This window comes from Heterodontus francisci, chromosome 22 (genome assembly GCF_036365525.1).
Source record: "Heterodontus francisci isolate sHetFra1 chromosome 22, sHetFra1.hap1, whole genome shotgun sequence".
NCBI lineage: Eukaryota > Metazoa > Chordata > Chondrichthyes > Heterodontiformes > Heterodontidae > Heterodontus > Heterodontus francisci.
The window spans coordinates 70,324,946-70,341,988 of record NC_090392.1 but is presented as its reverse complement, the minus strand read 5'-3'; the positions used below and the strand labels follow the sequence as shown (position 1 = coordinate 70,341,988).

The window sequence follows — 17,043 nt, the reverse complement described above, 5'->3', positions numbered from 1 at the left end:
TTTAAATTGCTACCGTTCATGAATTGCAAACTTTGTAAGTAGTGTTGCTGTTTACAGTTGAAAAGGCGCATATATGGGCTGAATTTTACAAGACCCCCGACTTCGGGGGTCATGGCAGGGGGGCCTGGAAAATCCTTCCGGGAGAGGCCCGCCACGGGCCTTGACGGCCTTGCCCCATTTTACCGGTGGCGGCGAGGCCTTGGTGCGGCCCCCCCTGCCCCTTTGAGCCGGAACCTTCATTTCAATATTCTTATAAATTTAAACCACTGAATAATTACTTACCTTTCCACGACAGCCATCCCACGTTGATACTCCGGCCGATTCCTGGAAGTCCCGCACCTTCGGATCTCCGTGCGGAGATCTGAGATGGAACGGGAGGGGGGGGGGAGGAGTGAAGTTTTCAGGGCGGAGGGGAGTAGGGAAAACTATTACTATTGGCTGAGGGGATTTTGGGAAGGGGCTGAAGGTCAAAGACATTAAAGTTTGTGGGTGAAAGGTCGGGACTGGCAAAAAAGCTTTTTTTAGGGGGGGTAGAGGGAAATGAATAACTTGGTCATTGGAGTGGGGTGGAAGAGGGGCTTTGATATTTCATTGAATGTTTCAATTTAAATGCAACATGCAGTTCTCTTTAAAAATTTAAATGACCTGTCAGGGCTTGAAGCCCTTTAAAAATGGCGCCTGCACAGTGGCAACGGACGCTATTGTCGAGTGCAAAGCACCCGCCCCCTCTGTGTCATCGGGGGGCGGGTGGTCCGCCCCCTCCATGTTAATGAGCCGCCACACACAATATTGCAGCGGCTCCACAGTGCACATCTTGTGCGTGCGCTGCTCACTTTTTTGAAAATTCAACCCTATGAAATCATGTGCTTTATTCCTCACTTGTTGGGTGCTGTAAGGAATGCAGAGTAAATCCTACATGATTTTTTTTTTACTTTGTTTTCCAAGCTTTTTCATTCCATTGCAAATCTGAAGTCCTCTGGCATTTAAATCGCACTCCTCCTGAGTTCTGTGCGAATGCATTTGAAAATAACTCCACACATGTTACAGCCCCAAGCTACAGTGCTGAAAATGGCTGATTTAGTGATGCAGTTGTTGATTTTTCTTCCATTTCAGTTTTACTTGTGTTACATCTTTTCTCCTCAAGGTTGCGAGTTGTGCTGGCGTAGAGTTCCATTATTATCAGTGGTCCTCCAGTACATCAGTTTCCCCTGAGGGGTGGATGGTAACTGTCGGAAGTTATCACAGTCAACTATTCTCAAACAAAAAAAAACAGAAAATGCTGCAATTTACTGCAGGTCAGTCAGCATCTGGCAGGCTGAATCCAGCTGAAACACTTCCATTTCCAGTACTGACTAGCCTGCTGTGCATGTTATTCATTTTCTATTTTAATTCAAACTTCCAGTATTTTCATTTCTGATTCCGTTCTCAGCTATGCCCACATCTATCGGACAAATAAGTAGGTGGTAATTTCTGTGTTTTCTTCCCTAAACCAGTTGTAGCATCCCAACCAGTCTCTCTTAAAGTTCCGCACAAGAGATTATTAGCAAAGTTGAAGGGGGGTGGAATTGGAGGTAACCTTGTGACACGATTGATTGGGAAGAGGAGACGTTAAAAAAGGATTTGATATGTGGGCGGCTTTTAAAGAGAGGTTGATTAGCGTGCAGGAGAGACATGTTCCTGTAAAAATGAGGGATAGAAATGGCAAGATTAGGGAACCATGGATGACAGGTGAAATTGTGAGACTAGCTAAGAGGAAAAAGGAAGCATACGTAAGGTCTAGGAGGCTGAAGAAAGACGAAGTTTTGAAAGAATATCGGGAATGTAGGACCAATCTGAAACGAGGAATTAAGAGGGCTAAAAGGGGTCATGAAATATCTTTAGCAAACAGGGTTAAGGAAAATCCCAAAGCCTTTTATTCATATATAAGGAGCAAGAGGGTAACTAGAGAAAGGATTGGCCCACTCAAGGATAAAGGAGGAAAGTTATGCGTGGAGTCAGAGAAAATGGGTGAGATTCTAAACGAGTACTTTGCATCGGTATTCACCGAGGAGAGGGACATGAAGGATGTTGAGGTTAGGGACAGATGTTTGATTACTCTAGGTCAAGTCGGCATAAGGAGGGAGGAAGTGTTGGGTATTCTAAAAGGCATTAAGGTGGACAAGTCCCCAGGTCCGGATGGGATCTATCTCAGGTTACTGAGGGAAGCGAGAGAGGAAATAGCTGGGGCCTTAACAGATATCTTTGCAGCATCCTTAAACACGGGTGAGGTCCCAGAGGACTGGAGAATTGCTAATGTTGTCCCCTTGTTTAAGAAGGGTAGTAGGGATAATCCAGGTAATTATAGACCGGTGAGTCTGACGTCAGTGGTAGGGAAGCTGCTGGAGAAGATACTGAGGGATAGGATCTATTCCCATTTGGAAGAAAATGGGCTCATCAGTGATAGGCAACATGGTTTTGTGCAGGGAAGGTCATGTCTTACCAACTTAATAGAATTCTTTGAGGAAGTGACAAAGTTGATTGATGAGGGAAGGGCTGTAGATGTCATCAACATGGACTTCAGTAAGGCGTTTGATAAGGTTCCCCATGGTAGGCTGATGGAGAAAGTGAAGTCGCATGTGGTCCAGGGTGTACTAGCTAGATGGATAAAGAACTGGCTGGGCAACAGGAGACAGAGAGTAGCAGTGGAAGGGAGTTTCTCAAAATGGAGACGTGTGACCAGTGGTGTTCCACAGGGATCCGTGCTGGGACCACTGTTGTTTGTGATATACATTAATGATTTGGAGGAAAGTATAGGTGGTCTGATTAGCAAGTTTGCAGACGACACTAAGATTGGTGGAGTAGCAGATAGTGAAGGGGACTGTCAGAGAATACAGCAGAATATAGATAGATTGGAGAGTTGGGCAGAGAAATGGCAGATGGAGTTCAATCAGGGCAAATGCGAGGTGATGCATTTTGGAAGATCCAATTCAAGAGTGAACTATACAGTAAATGGAAAAGTCCTGGGGAAAATTGATGTACAGAGAGATTTGGGCGTTCAGGTCCATTGTTCCCTGAAGGTGGCAAGCAGTTCAATAGAGTGGTCAAGAAGGCATACGGCATGCTTTCCTTCATCGGACGGGGAATTGAGTACAAGGGTTGGCAGGTCATGTTACAGTTGTATAAGACTTTGGTTTGGCCACATTTGGAATACTGCGTGCAGTTCTGGTCGCCACATTACCAAAAGGATGTAGATGCTTTGGAGAGGGTGCAGAGGAGGTTCACCAGGACGTTGCCTGGTATGGAGGGCGCTAGCTATGAAGAGAGGTTGAGTAGATTAGGATTATTTTCATTAGAAAGACGGAGGTTGAGGAGGGACCTGATTGAGGTGTACAAAATCATGAGAGGTATAGACAGGGTGGATAGCAAGAAGCTTTTTCCCAGAGTGGGGGATTCAATTACTAGGGGTCACGAGTTCAAAGTGAGAGGGGAAAAGTTTAGGGGGGATATGTGTGGAAAGTTCTTTACGCAGAGGGTGGTGGGTGCCTGGAACGCATTGCCAGCGGAGGTGGTAGACGCGGGCACGATAGCGTCTTTTAAGATGTATCCAGACAGATACATGAATGGGCAGGGAGCAAAGAGATACAGACCCTTAGAAAATAGGCGACATGTTTAGATAGAGGATCTGGATCGGCGCAGGCTTGGAAGACCGAAGGGCCTGTTCCTGTGCTGTAATTTTCTTTGTTCTCTTTGTTCTTAGTTGGCGGGATGTGACAAGTGGCTGTGCACTGTGGCTATAGCTCAAGTGATAATGAGCTGAATGAAAGAGTAGAAAGTGGCTTATCCATGTTTGTGAATGACATTTAAGTTGGGATGCATGGTAAATTGAGCGAATGGGAGCAGGGGACATTGACAGACTGTGAGTGGGCAAAACTAGGACAGATGGACTTCATTGTGGGGAAGTGTGATGTTTAGGATCTGAGAAAGTCAAATAGGAATATTTTAATAGTGAGCAACTAGGAACTGTGGGGAAGCAGAGAGTTTTTGCTGTCTATATACATAGATTACTAAAAGCTATTGAAGGGGTTCAAAAAGGCTCCGGGCATGTCAGCCTTTATCTTTAGGGAATTGGAAATAAGTGAAGGAGTTATGCTTCAGTTGCACAGAGTCTTGGTCAGACCCCATCAGAAATACTATTCAGTTTTGGCCACAAAATCTCAAAGATATATTGCCTCAGGCGAGGTACAGTGCAGATTCACTAAAACCAAGGCTTAAAAGGTTATTATGAGGACAGTTTGCACAAAGAACAGTACAGCACAGGAACAGGCCATTTGGCCCTCCAAGCCTGCGCCGATCTTGATGCCTGCCTAAACTAAAACCTTCTGCACTTCCGGGGTCCGTATCCCTCTATTCCCATCCTATTCATGTATTTGTCAAGATGCCTCTTAAATGTCTCTGTGGTACCTGCTTCCACCACCTCCCCTGGCAACAAGTTCCAGGCACTTGCCACCCTCTGTGTAAAGAACTTGCCTCGCACATCCCCCTCGAAACTTTGCCCCTCTCACCTTAAACTTATGTCCCCTAGTAACTGACTCTTCCACCCTGGGAAAAAGCTTCTGACTATCCACTCTGTCCATGCCGCTCATAACTTTGTAAACCTCTATCATGTCGCCCCTCCACCTCCATCGTTCCAGTGAAAACAATCCGAGTCTATCCAACCTCTCCTCATAGCTGATGCCCTCCAGACCAGGCAACATCCTGGTAAACCTCTTCTGTACCCTCTCCAAAGCCTCCACGTCCTTCTGGTAGTGTGGCGACCAGAATTGCACACAATATTCTAAGTGTGGCCTAACTAAAGTTCTGTACGGCTGCAGCATGACTTGCCAATTTTTATACTCTATGCCCTGACCAATGAAGGCAAGCATGCCGTATGCCTTCTTGACTACCTTATCCACCTGCGTTGCCACTTTCAGTGACCTGTGGACCTGTACGCCCAGATCTCTCTGCCTGTCAATACTCCTAAGGGCTCTGCCATTTATTGTATACTTCCCACCTGCATTAGACCTTCCAAAATGCATTACCTCATATTTGTCCGGATTAAACTCCATCTGCCATTTCTCCGCCCAAGTCTCCAACCGATCTATATCTTGCTGTATCCTCTGACAATCCTCATCACTGTCCACAACTCCACCAACCTTTGTGTCGTCCGCAAACTTACTAATCAGACCAGCTACATTTTCCTCCAGATCATTTATATATACTACAAACAGCAAAGGTCCCAGCACTGATCCCTGCGGAACACCACTAGTCACATCCCTCCATTCAGAAAAGCACCCTTCTACTGCTACTCTCTGTCTTCTATGACCGAGCCAGTTCTGTATCCATCTTGCCAGCTCACCTCTGATCCCGTGTGACTTCACCTTTTGTACCAGTCTGCCATGAGGGACCTTGTCAAAGGCTTTACTGAAGTCCATATAGATAACATCCACTGCCCTTCCTTCATCAATCATCTTCGTCACTTCCTCAAAAAACTCAATCAAATTAGTGAGACACGACCTCCCCTTCACAAAACCATGCTGCCTCTCACTAATAAGTCCATTTGTTTCCAAATGGGAGTAAATCCTGTCCCGAAGAATCCTCTCTAATAATTTCCCTACCACTGACGTAAGGCTCACCGGCCTATAATTTCCTGGATTATCCTTGCTACCCTTCTTAAAAAAAGGAACAACATTGGCTATTCTCCAGTCTTCTGGGACCTCACCTGTAGCAAATGAGGATGCAAAGATTTCTGTCAAACTTGGCTTATGTAATCTTGAATTTAGAGGTGATCTAATCAATATATTTAAAATGATAAAAGGATTCAGTAGGGCACATGCAAAGAGCTATTTCCACATCTTGAGGTATCCAGAACTGGGCATAATCTCAAAATTAGAGCTAGGCCATTTAGCAGTGAAAACAGGAATCATTTTTTCTCGCAACAGTAGTGGAAATCTGGAACTTTCTCCCCCAAAGGCTGTGGATGCTGCGTCAATTGAAAGTTTTGACACCGAGGTCGATAGGTTTTTGTTAGCTAAGCGTATCCAGGGATACGGAACAAAGGTGGTTAAATGGAGTTGAGGTACAAATCAGCCATAACAGGCTCGAGAGGCTGCTAGTCTATTCCCATTCCTATGTTCCGAGACCAGCAAACTCAGCAGAGATCAAATTGGTCTGTTGAATTCAGGACTGCACCATGTAGTACACATTCCCTAATGAGGGAGAATTCCATGATGCGTGTTTAATCCTTATAAAAGTTGTTATAAAAGTGCTTCTGTTCTGTTAGTTTTTTTTTGAGGAATTCCTAGTCAAACAGAAGAAATGTTGGACCAGTTTTTTCCACGAGGGTCATCAAGAGGACAGGTTTGACAACAATAATTACTGGTTGTCACATGACTCTAGTTTAAAAATAGAACAGCAACCCTGGTAACTAGGAAAGGTGTGTGCAGAGAAGTGACAGGTCAGAAGGTGGACTTTCTGTTTCTGGTTGCTCTTTTGAATAGTTTGGAGTTCGAGAAAAGAACTTCCAAAGAGAATAGAAGACATAAAAAGGGAGAGAACTTCCAAGGAGAGGAGAGAATTCCCAAGGAAGGAGAGAAGACCACAACCCAGCTCGGCTTTCTAAAAGACCATGTGAAGTCCACTGTGTCAACTCCTCTCATCTCCTGTCTTTGAAGAAAAGCCTGCTAAATTAATTCTCAACGCCACCTGAAAAGAACTGTTCTAAAATATCCCAGTGACCCATCTGTATGTACTCGGAGGCCAGACTGTATGCCGGTTTTGGAACACAACATATCTCATCTGCTGTTCCTTTAAGAATGAGCAAGTAGTCAACCCAAGTGATTTTTTTTGTTTGTTATAGAGCTCTTAAAAACATATTTTTCCGGTTAACCTCTGTGTGAGAGTGTGTGAGGCTAAGGTAAGAGTACTTTAAAATTTCAATTTGTGTGTTTATGCTTTACTACTTTACTGGTTAAGACTCATTTTTATAATAAACTGATAATTTTGTTGTTCATTAAAGAAACCTGGTTAGTGTGTTTTATTCTGGGAAGAATAGAGTATATGAATGACTGTATTGATAAGTGGAAACATTTAAATATATGTTGTGACCTGTGGAGAAGTGGGACTAGAATGCCTTGGTCATAACAAGGTGCAGTTAATGTTGCAAAATGACAGTCCTGCACTCCTGAATTATGCTGAGATTTGGTGCAACATTGGTGTAATACAGCATCCGCAGTATTTTGCTTTTGCATTGTTGTAATAATGTCTGGCATCCTTTCATGAAGGAAGCCTTCGTTTAACCATAGATTTCCTTCATATTCTCCTGACTTGAGAACTACCCCTTTATACTGTCTATGCTCATGACTGCAGAAGTTGGTTCAGCCAGCCCACTGGCAATACAAATAGCATCAGTGCCTTGATAGGCCAGTCGGGAGTTGTCCCAGGAGTTGTGTTCCACAGGTTAAGACTGTGGAAAATCTGTGTCCCATGAAGCAAGGTATCGCTCAAGTTCCTGACTGGAAGAATGTGTGTTGAAGTGAGATTATGTTGCATTCTTTGAGTTTCATTTCGTACTTTCAAAAATAAGGGCATCTAAAGATTAATTTAGAATTCATGAGATGCTTGTGTTTCCTAAACGCATGAAATCATTTTTAATTACTTCCGTCTTTAAGTCTTCTCGATTTAGGAATGGGCTCGATGTGCCAAATGGCCTCCATCTGTGCTGTAATGACTCCATGGAACAATTCTATTTTATAGTTCCTCCTGAAGTGTTTTGTTCAGTTTCAGTTCAATGAATGACATTTCTGTACATGTGTGTGGAAATATAACAGCGCAAAGCAGTATAGAAGGACCTGATTTCTCACCTGCTTCATGGCTTTTGTAACAAATTGCAACCTGATCTAAATAAATGCATTCGATAACTTTCACTGGGTTTTTAATTTTTGGACATACATCTGGCACTGCAGATTTCTTTTTCTATATAGTCTGATGTAAAGGTCACATCAACTTGAGAAATTGAAGTATTTACAAATGTGAATAAAAGTTACAAAGTAATGTGCATATTTTTTAAATGAGCACTGCCACATCACAATTCTTTTGTAAACTGGTAACATTTCTCTTGGTTGCAAGCCTAGCATTGTGAATTTTTTAGAAATTCATTCATCAGATGTGGGTATCACTGGCCAAAGGCACCATTGCCCATCCTGGAGAAGGTGCTGGTCAGCTTTATTGACAATGTTGCATTCTGTGTTCTGAAGGCACTCCCAATGCTGTTAGAAAGGGAATTTCCAGTATTTTGATCCAGTGACAATGAAGGAACGGTGATATATGTCCAAGTTAGGATAGTGTGTGACCTGGAGAAAAATTTGGATTTGATGGTGATGAATCTCCTGGTTTGGGAAGTGTGTTCAAAGAAGCTTTGGCATGTTATACTGCACCTTGCAGCTACTACACACTTCAGTCATGGTACACCAATGCATACCTAGTCTCTGACCTGCTGTGGTAGCTTATGTGGCTAGTACAGTTCAGTTCTGGTCAATGGTGACTCCCAGGATGTTAATAGTGGGGATTCAACGATGGCGAAAGAAATAAAGTATTTACATAGTACGTTTCACAACTTCGGGGCATCTCATCGTGCTTTCCAGCTAATTAAGCACTTTTGAACTTTAGTCACTGTTGTAATGTAGGAAACATGCCAGCCAATTTCTGCACAGCAAGGTCCCACAAAGAGCAATGTGAAAGAGCAGTAACCTCTTTTAGTGATGTTCGTTCAGGGATAAATATTGTCCAGGACATCAGAGAGAATTTCCCACTCTTTGAAATATTGCCTCGGAACCTATTATGTCCACTTGAGGGGAGGTGGAACCATGATTTAGTGTCTTAACTGAGAGATGGCACCTCTGACAGTTAAGCACTCCCTCAGTACTGCACTGGCATGCCAGCTCTGATTTTTGAATTCAAGTCCCTAATTCCAATGAATGTCGAAGGGAAGTTGTTAGACTGTCTTGTTGGAGATGGTTATTGCCTGACACGTGTGACATGAATATTATTTGCTGCTTATCAGCCCAAGCCTGGATGTTGTCCAGCTCTTGCTGCTTGCTGGCCTAAACTGTTCCAAATGGAGCTGAACACTGAGCAGTCATCAGCAAACAGTTCCACTTCTGACTTTATGATGAAGGGAAAGATCATTGATAAAGTAGCTGAAGATAGTGGGCTTAGGATGGTGCCTTGAGGAACTCCTGCAGAGATGTCCTGGGGCAGAGATGATTGGCCTCCAATGACCGCAATCGGGTTCCTTTGTGCCAGGTATGGTTCCAGCCATTGGAGTGCTTTTCCTCCTGGTCCCCATTGACTTCAGTTTTACTAGGGCTGCTTGGTGTTACACTCAGTCAAATGCAATTACTCTCGCCTGATTTCTGGAATTTAGATTTTGTGTCCATGTTGGGACCAAGACTGTAATGAGGCCTGGAGGTGAATGGTTCTGTCATTTTGCTAATGATTGGGAGTAGACTGATGGTGCAGTAATTTTTTGGATTGGATTTGGCTTGTCTTTTGAGGACACGAAAGGATATACTGGTCGGGGAATCTAGAATGGGGCGACACAGTCTCAGGATAAGGGGCCAATTATTCAGGACTGAGTTGAGAAATGACTACACTCAAAGGGTTGTGAATCTTTGGAATTCTCTACCCCAGCGGGTTGTGGATGCTTCAGCATTGAATACATTTAAGGCTGGGATAGATAGATTTTTGGTCTCGCAGGGAATCAAGGGATGTGGGGAGTGGGCAGGAAAATGTAATTGAAGCCCAAGATCAGCCATGATCGTATGAAATGGCAGAGCAGGCTTGATGGACCATATGGTCTACTTCTCTTATTTCTTGTGTTCTTATGTACCTTGGCAATTTTCCACTTAGGTGTGTAGATGCCAGTGTTGCAGCTTTACTGGAACAGCTTAGCTAAGGGCATAACTAATTCTTGACCATAGGGCTTCAGCTGGGATTTTTCTGGGGCCTGTAGTCTGCTGTGTCCAGTATACTCAGCCATTTCTTGATGTCATGAGGGGTGAATTGAATTATATGAAAGCTGGTATCAGTGGTGGTCTGCAGTATCATTTTAGATCACAGAGGTCCCAGGTTCAATCCCTGGTCTGTGCTGATCTTGGTGATCTGTATTGGAGCGATTACTGGCACTGCTCCATCATACTGTACCACAGCAAGGATCAGTGCCTTCATTTTTAGAGGAGAAGGATAGAAAATAGGATTAAATTGGGAAATAAGTTCCTTGTGATCTTACTGGGACTTGGCAGAACAATTGTAACACTCTTTTCTGGTTCTTTTCTGTACGTTCCTATAATTCCGTAAACTTCAGCTCAACCAAAACTCTGCTGCCTGAGTCTTAACTTGCATCAAGTCCAATACATCCATCAATCCCTTGGTTGCTGACCTACACTGGCTCCTGGTCTAGCAATGCCTCGATTTTAAAAATTCTCATTCTTGTTTTCAACTTCCTCCATGGCCGCTGCCTCCCTATTTCTGTAACCTCCTATGACTCCCTGAGATCTGTGACCTCCTCCAATTCTGACCTGTCACGCATCCCTAATTTTCATTGCTCCACGATTGGCGACTTTACCTTCAGCTGCCCAGGCCTTAAACTCTGGAGTTCCCTCCCTAAACCTCTCCACCTGTCTCTTGTCCTTTTAAGATGCTCTGTAAAACCTACCACTTTGACGAAGCTGTCCAAACATCTCTTTATGTGGCTTTGTGTCAAATTGTGTTTGACAACACTCCTTGAGTCTCCTTGAGACATATTACTACATAGAAAATGCTTTGAGACGTCTGGTGGTCACGAAAGGCACTATATAAATGCAAGTCTGTATTAAAAAATACAATATAAATGCAAGTTGTATATTCCAGAATTAGGTCTGTAATACTAAAAGTAACCTGCTGGTGGTGCTACTAGCATAAACTTCTATTAACTCAGCAGGGCCACCAGCTGGTAATCAATGGTACTGCTTTATATCTTTTACTGTCTCCCAACACCTCAGCATTGACAGAACAGGATTACATGAACTCTCTCCAAACCCCTCCAATCCTCTTGGGTAAAAGGCTTATTTTGACTTGATTTATCAAATATGCAATGATATATTGCCATTTTTTAGTTACTTGCAACAAGGTGCCAGCTTTGTTGAATTTTTTTCGCATAGTAATAGTACTTGAGAAGATTCCCTTTTGTAGTTATTGCATGACAAAAAATTTCAGATAGCCCTGCACGTCAACATACTAAGATGTGAGATAGTCCTAAATGTACAACAGCTTGTATTTATAAAGTGTTTGAGTTATACAGCACAGAAACAGGCCCTTCGGCCCATCGTGTCTGTGTTGGCCATCAAGCACCTATCTATTCTAATCCCATTTTCCAGCACTTGGCCCGTAGCCTTGTATGCTATGGCGTTTCAAGTGCTCATCTAAATACTTCTTAAATGTTGTGAGGGTTTCTGCCTCCACCACCCCTTCAGGCAGTGCGTTCCAGATTCCAACCACCCTCTGGGTGAAAATATTTTTCCTCAAATCCCCTCTAAACCTCCTGTCCCTTATCTTAAAATTTGCCCCCTGGTTATTGACCCCTCCGCTAAGGGAAAAAGTTTCTTCCTATTTCTCCTATCAATGCCCCTCATAATTTTGTGTCCCAGGAACGACGAAGTTTACAGAGATAGAGAGGGACAAGACCATGAAGGGATTTGAAAACAAGGATGAGAATTTTAAAATCGAGGCATTGAAAGTAGTGGGAAGTTCACTTGCCTATGCAAGCTGTCCAGTTTTAGTTGATAAAAGTCCAGTAGTATCTCTGCACACCTGAGGGAGAGGGGTGGAGGTAGGGGAAGGAGGGACTAAGCCTTGGTTCTGCCAAACTGCATCTAAGCAATATGGACTTGGGTGAGTGACATGTTCCCCTACGGACAAACTGGGAGGCTCTGTACCTGGCTGTAAATTTCTCAGAAATTTATTTGGTGGAATACAAACATGGTGGGGGATTTCCTTGTGTGTTGGACACTGAAAAAAAAATCTATTATGAGTGCACAAATATTTTTTCTTTATTAACTCATCATGATTACTTTGACTGGCATTTGTTAAAATTGTGTAAGCTTTCAAAGAAAAATTAGTAACAACTTTGCCAGTGGAGTGTTTGCATCCTCCAAAAGACTGGCGAGAGTTGTTGCTTCACTTTACAAATGGGAAAAAGAATGATTGTAGTGGTTTATCACCACAAGTACTTTTGTTCCGGTTCTTGAAGACCTGATTTACAACAGCTCAAAGTAGCATGTTGTACTAAGGGAATTCTTGTTAATTGTTGAACCCAATAATGAGGGAGTTGAACAGCTTTGTGAATCTTGTCAGTTCAGCTGTGTACTTTGACTCTGCTTGCTTCAGGCTCAGTAACTACTCCCAGTCACTTCCTCCAATTATACACTTAGCATTCAGTCCTTTTTAAGCAAATTGGAACCCAGCAAATTCAGTAAAGGAAAACGACCAACTTGGTGTCAATCATTTTTTGGTTATTGGGGTAAACTATCCCTCTTTGTCCTTCTCAACCTGTCTGCAGCCTTTGACATGGTTAACCACTCCCATCGTCCTCCAATGTGTCTCCACTATATTCCAGCTGGGTGGAACTGCACTTGCCTGGTTCCATTCTTATCTATCCAGTTGTATCCAGAAAATCACTTGCAATAGTTTCTCTTCCTGCTCCCAAACCGTTACCTCTGGTCTCCTGCAAGGATCCATTTCTCACTACAGACTGCCCCTCAGTGACACCATCCAAAAGTGCATTGTTAGTTTTCACATGTACACTGAAAACACCCAGCTCTACCTCACCACCACTCTTCTCGCCTCCTCCACTGTTGCTAAACTATCAGACTGCTTATCTGACATCTAGTACTGTATGAGTAGAAATTTTCTCCAATTAAATATTGGGAAGACTGAAGCCATTGTCTCCAGTCCCCACTCCAAACCCATTCCCTAGCTACCGACTTCATCCCTCTTCCTGGCAACTGTCTGAGACGAAATCAGATTGTTCACAATCTTGGCGCCACATCTGACCTGGAGATGAGCTACCGACTACATATCTGTGCCGTCACTAATCACCTTCGTAACGTCGCTCAACTTTGCCCCTGCCTCAGCTCAGCTGCTGATGAGATCCTCATCAATGCCTTTGTTACTTCCCGACTTGCCTATTCCAATGCACTCCTGGCTGGTCTCCCACGTTCTACCCTCCATAAACTTTAGGTCTTTCAAAACTCTGCTGCCTGTGTCTTAACTTGCGCCAAATCCCATTCCCCTATCACCCCTGTACTCGCTGACCTACATTAGCTCCCAGTCAAGCACCATCTTGATTTTAAAGTTCTCATCCTCGTTTTCAAATCCCTCCATGGCCTCACCCCTCCCTATCTCTGTAATCTCCTCCAGCCTCACAACTCTCAGATATCTGCACTCCTCTAATTCTGGCCTCTTGTGCATCCCCAATTTTAATTGCTCCGTCATTGGCTGCCGTGCCTTCAGCTGCTTGGGCCCTAAGCTCGAATTCCCTCCCGAAACCTCTCCACCTCTCTCTCCTGCTTTAAAAACTAGCTCTTTGACCAAGCTTTGGCCGTCTGACCGAATATCTCCTTATGTGGCTCAGTGTCTAACTTTACTATATAATTGTCCTGTGAAATGTTTTGGAACATTTTATTATGGTGGACACTATGTAAATATAAGTTGTGGTTGTACAAAAGCAAAATACTGTAGATGCTGGAAATACTCAGCAGATCTGGCAACATCTAATATAAAAGTGCAATACTGCTACTACTACTGGTGGTTGTTGGTTTTAAATATGTAAGTTGTTTAGATGTGTAGAAACTTCGCTCTCTGTTTTTTCTCCCCATCCAATTTTGATTTGTTCCTCCTCTCCCCCCATCCCCACCCCTTTATCTCAATCTGCTGACACGACATGCTTCATGGTTATTGGCAGTGCTTTTGTACCTTTTATTCAATGTGTGAACCTAGACCATGACTGTTTTTTCATTCATTCATGGGTGGAGATGGTGGTGTAGTGGTAATGTCACTGAACTAGTAATCCAGTGGCCCAGGCTAATGCCCTAGGGACACTGGTTCAATTCTCACCACGGCAGCTGGTGGAATTTGAATTCAAATAATTTTTAAAAATCTAGAATTGAAAGCTAGACTCATGAATGGTGCCATGAAATTATATCGCTATCGATTGTGGTAAAAAATCCATCTGGTTCACTAATGACCTTTAGGGAAGGAAATCAGCTGTCCTTACTTGGTCTAGCCTACATGTGATTCCAGATCCACAGCAATGTGGTTGACTCTTAACTTCTTCTGAAATGGCCTAGCAAGCCAGTCCGTTGTGAATGTTTAAGGTGGTGGACGGGGTGTCGATCAAGCGGGCTGTTTTGTCCTGGATGGTGTCGAGCTTCCTGAGTGTTTATGGAGCTGCACCCATCAAGGTGATTGGTGAATCCTTGTTGTTCTCAGCAGTGGAGGTTGAGTATTATTGAGGGACTGTCAAGTATAATCCACTCCTCCTCCAATGCCCACAGATGCATTTTCAAACTGGCTTTTTGGTCAGTGGGAACCATGGCTGATTTTCTTTTTTCTCACTCTTCTGTTTTTCCGTCTCCCATGTATCTGCTGCTAACACAGCGCAGGGGGCAGGGATTGAACCTGGCCTCTATAATGGGCTGTGTAGCTCAGTGCTGTACCGGTTATTATTCGTAAATCTGCTTAAGATTAGTTTGTAGCTGCTGTGGTGACCTGTCTCACATGTGGGAGCTTCCTTTAGTCCTGAAAACTAAGATGGACCGGAACTGTCATAGCAAGAGTTGATGCTCGCCCAAGGACTTCAATGATTGATGGTAAAAATGCTTCAAGGCGAGGGTATCCAATCTTTTGGGTCTTCAACAGCCTTATGGGCCGTATATGAAGTTTAAATTAATATTCCCTGTAATTAGTAAGACAGGTCGCTAATGGTAACAAATTTTGGTTGTGCACCAAAAGAGCAGCAACTGTATTTAAAAACAAACCGTTCCCAAGCCTCTGCTTCACAACATTCAAACAGGGCAAATGAACAGGTAAGAAAAATAAGCCAATTTAGGACTGAGTTACTACAAGAGTCAGAACCGGGATTTGTGTTTCCACATGTGCAACAGTTTGACACTGCCATATTAGCTGCTGCCCACAGTTGCCACCAGACACAGGCATGTCAACAGCGCTGTCTCATAAATCAAGAGACAATCTCTTAAAAATGAGGAGACTTGGTGTGAAAATCACGAGTTGCTCTTTTTTTCAAACATAAACCAATAGAGGTTGACAGTTGGTTCATAAATCTCACGAGTGGCTTATTTAATCGCTAACAAGTCAGGGCTCTTTACAAAACCATTACGTACTTTACCAACAACTTAAAAAAATAATTCCTGCCCGTTATCCCGGTATGATCAGGGCTCCACCTCATGGGAGGGGTCCAATGCCATCAGAGCCAATGAGACTGCAGCAAAAGGTACCGGAGGCAGAACCTGGGCCTCACAGCTGCTGGATGTCGGGATGGGGGTGAAGAGGGGTCATCATCATTACCGACACAAGATACCGAGGCTATGCCAGAGCCACAGAAACCAAAGAGGACATGGGGAGCGGGAAGCTGAAATTTTACATTATTGACCCCCAAGTCCCATTTCTAGAAAGTTCCAGATGTTTCAATGTGACAATGCACTGTATATAAAGGATAGGATATAATTAATAATACATTTTGCATGGTATTGCACGGCAGGTTCTGAGTAACCAGGGCTTTGGAGCACAGTAGTTTAATCTCCTCCACAATAGAACCAAAGTGCAGTGTGTTTATCTGACCCTCTCAGTTAGATACGTGACCCCACAGCTCTTCCTGTCTCCCCCTCCTTCACATCCCCCGCCCCCTCCTTCACTTCCGCCGCCCCTCCCTTCACATGCGTCTCCCACTCCGACACATCCGCCGCGCCCCCCCCTTCACATGCGTCTCCCACTCCGACACATCCGCCGCCCCCCCTTCACATGCGTCTCTCCCTCCTTCACATCCGCCGCCCCCCCCCTTCACATGCGTCTCCCACTCCGACACATCCGTCTCCCCCCTCGTACCTTTTCCCCCTCCTTCACATCCATCTCCCCCTCCATAACTTTCGCCGCCCCCTCCTTCATATGCGTCTCCCCCACGTACACATCCATCTCCCCCTTCTTCACACCTGTCTCCCCCTCCTTCACATCTTCACACCTGTCTCCCCCTCCTTCGCATCCGTCTTCCCTCACACCTCTTCCCCCTCCTGCACACCTCACTCTCCCTCCTACACACCGGTCTTTAGAGCATGGCTACCCGACCTGGACCCAACCAGACCCGACGACATGTCGGGTTCGGGTAGGATCTCTCTTCCGGTTCCGGCCTTCGGGCTCGGACTGGGTAGGCTCCGGTCGGACACAGTGCTGCCTTTTTCTCGGGGGGGGGGGGGGTGGTGGGAAGGCTTCAAACTTTGAACAGCCAGGACGTCAAGGTGGGAAACGTGCATCCAGACTCCGCACTAGTCTGCAGTGAGCGATTCCATCCAAGGTGGAGCACAACATCTTTGATAGAATCAACTTCATTCCGGTAGTCGGGTCGGTTCGGGCGCGGGAAAAAATCTAAGGACTCTGGTTGGGTCGGGTTCGGGTTGGATGTGGTTCTGTCGGGCTCCGTTCTGGTTTCAATTGCAGACCCGAGCTGGCCTTTACCTGTCTTCCCCCTCCATGTGGTATGGATGTGATGTTTGCAACAATTATGCTCCTATGTACAATGCTGATGACGTGCTCCCAGATGTGGTTCCATGTTCTTGATTAAATCGCAAACGCATAGATCTTGGGATGGACGTACTCGAAGCACTGGACCTTCGTCTCGGAAAGCCGCCGAGTTGGGCGGCACCAGCTGCTGTGCCTGAGCTGGGGAGTGGGCCTTTTCAATAAAACTTTACATCCTTGGGC

The 17,043-nt window shown here is 44.5% G+C and overlaps 1 long non-coding RNA gene across 1 annotated transcript in view; it reads right to left on the bottom strand.

Annotated features, from left to right (window-relative positions):
- LOC137381409 (uncharacterized) overlaps window positions 1-17,043 on the bottom strand; it is a 96,802-nt gene that overhangs the window by 7,609 nt on the left and 72,150 nt on the right. The window lies entirely within an intron of this gene.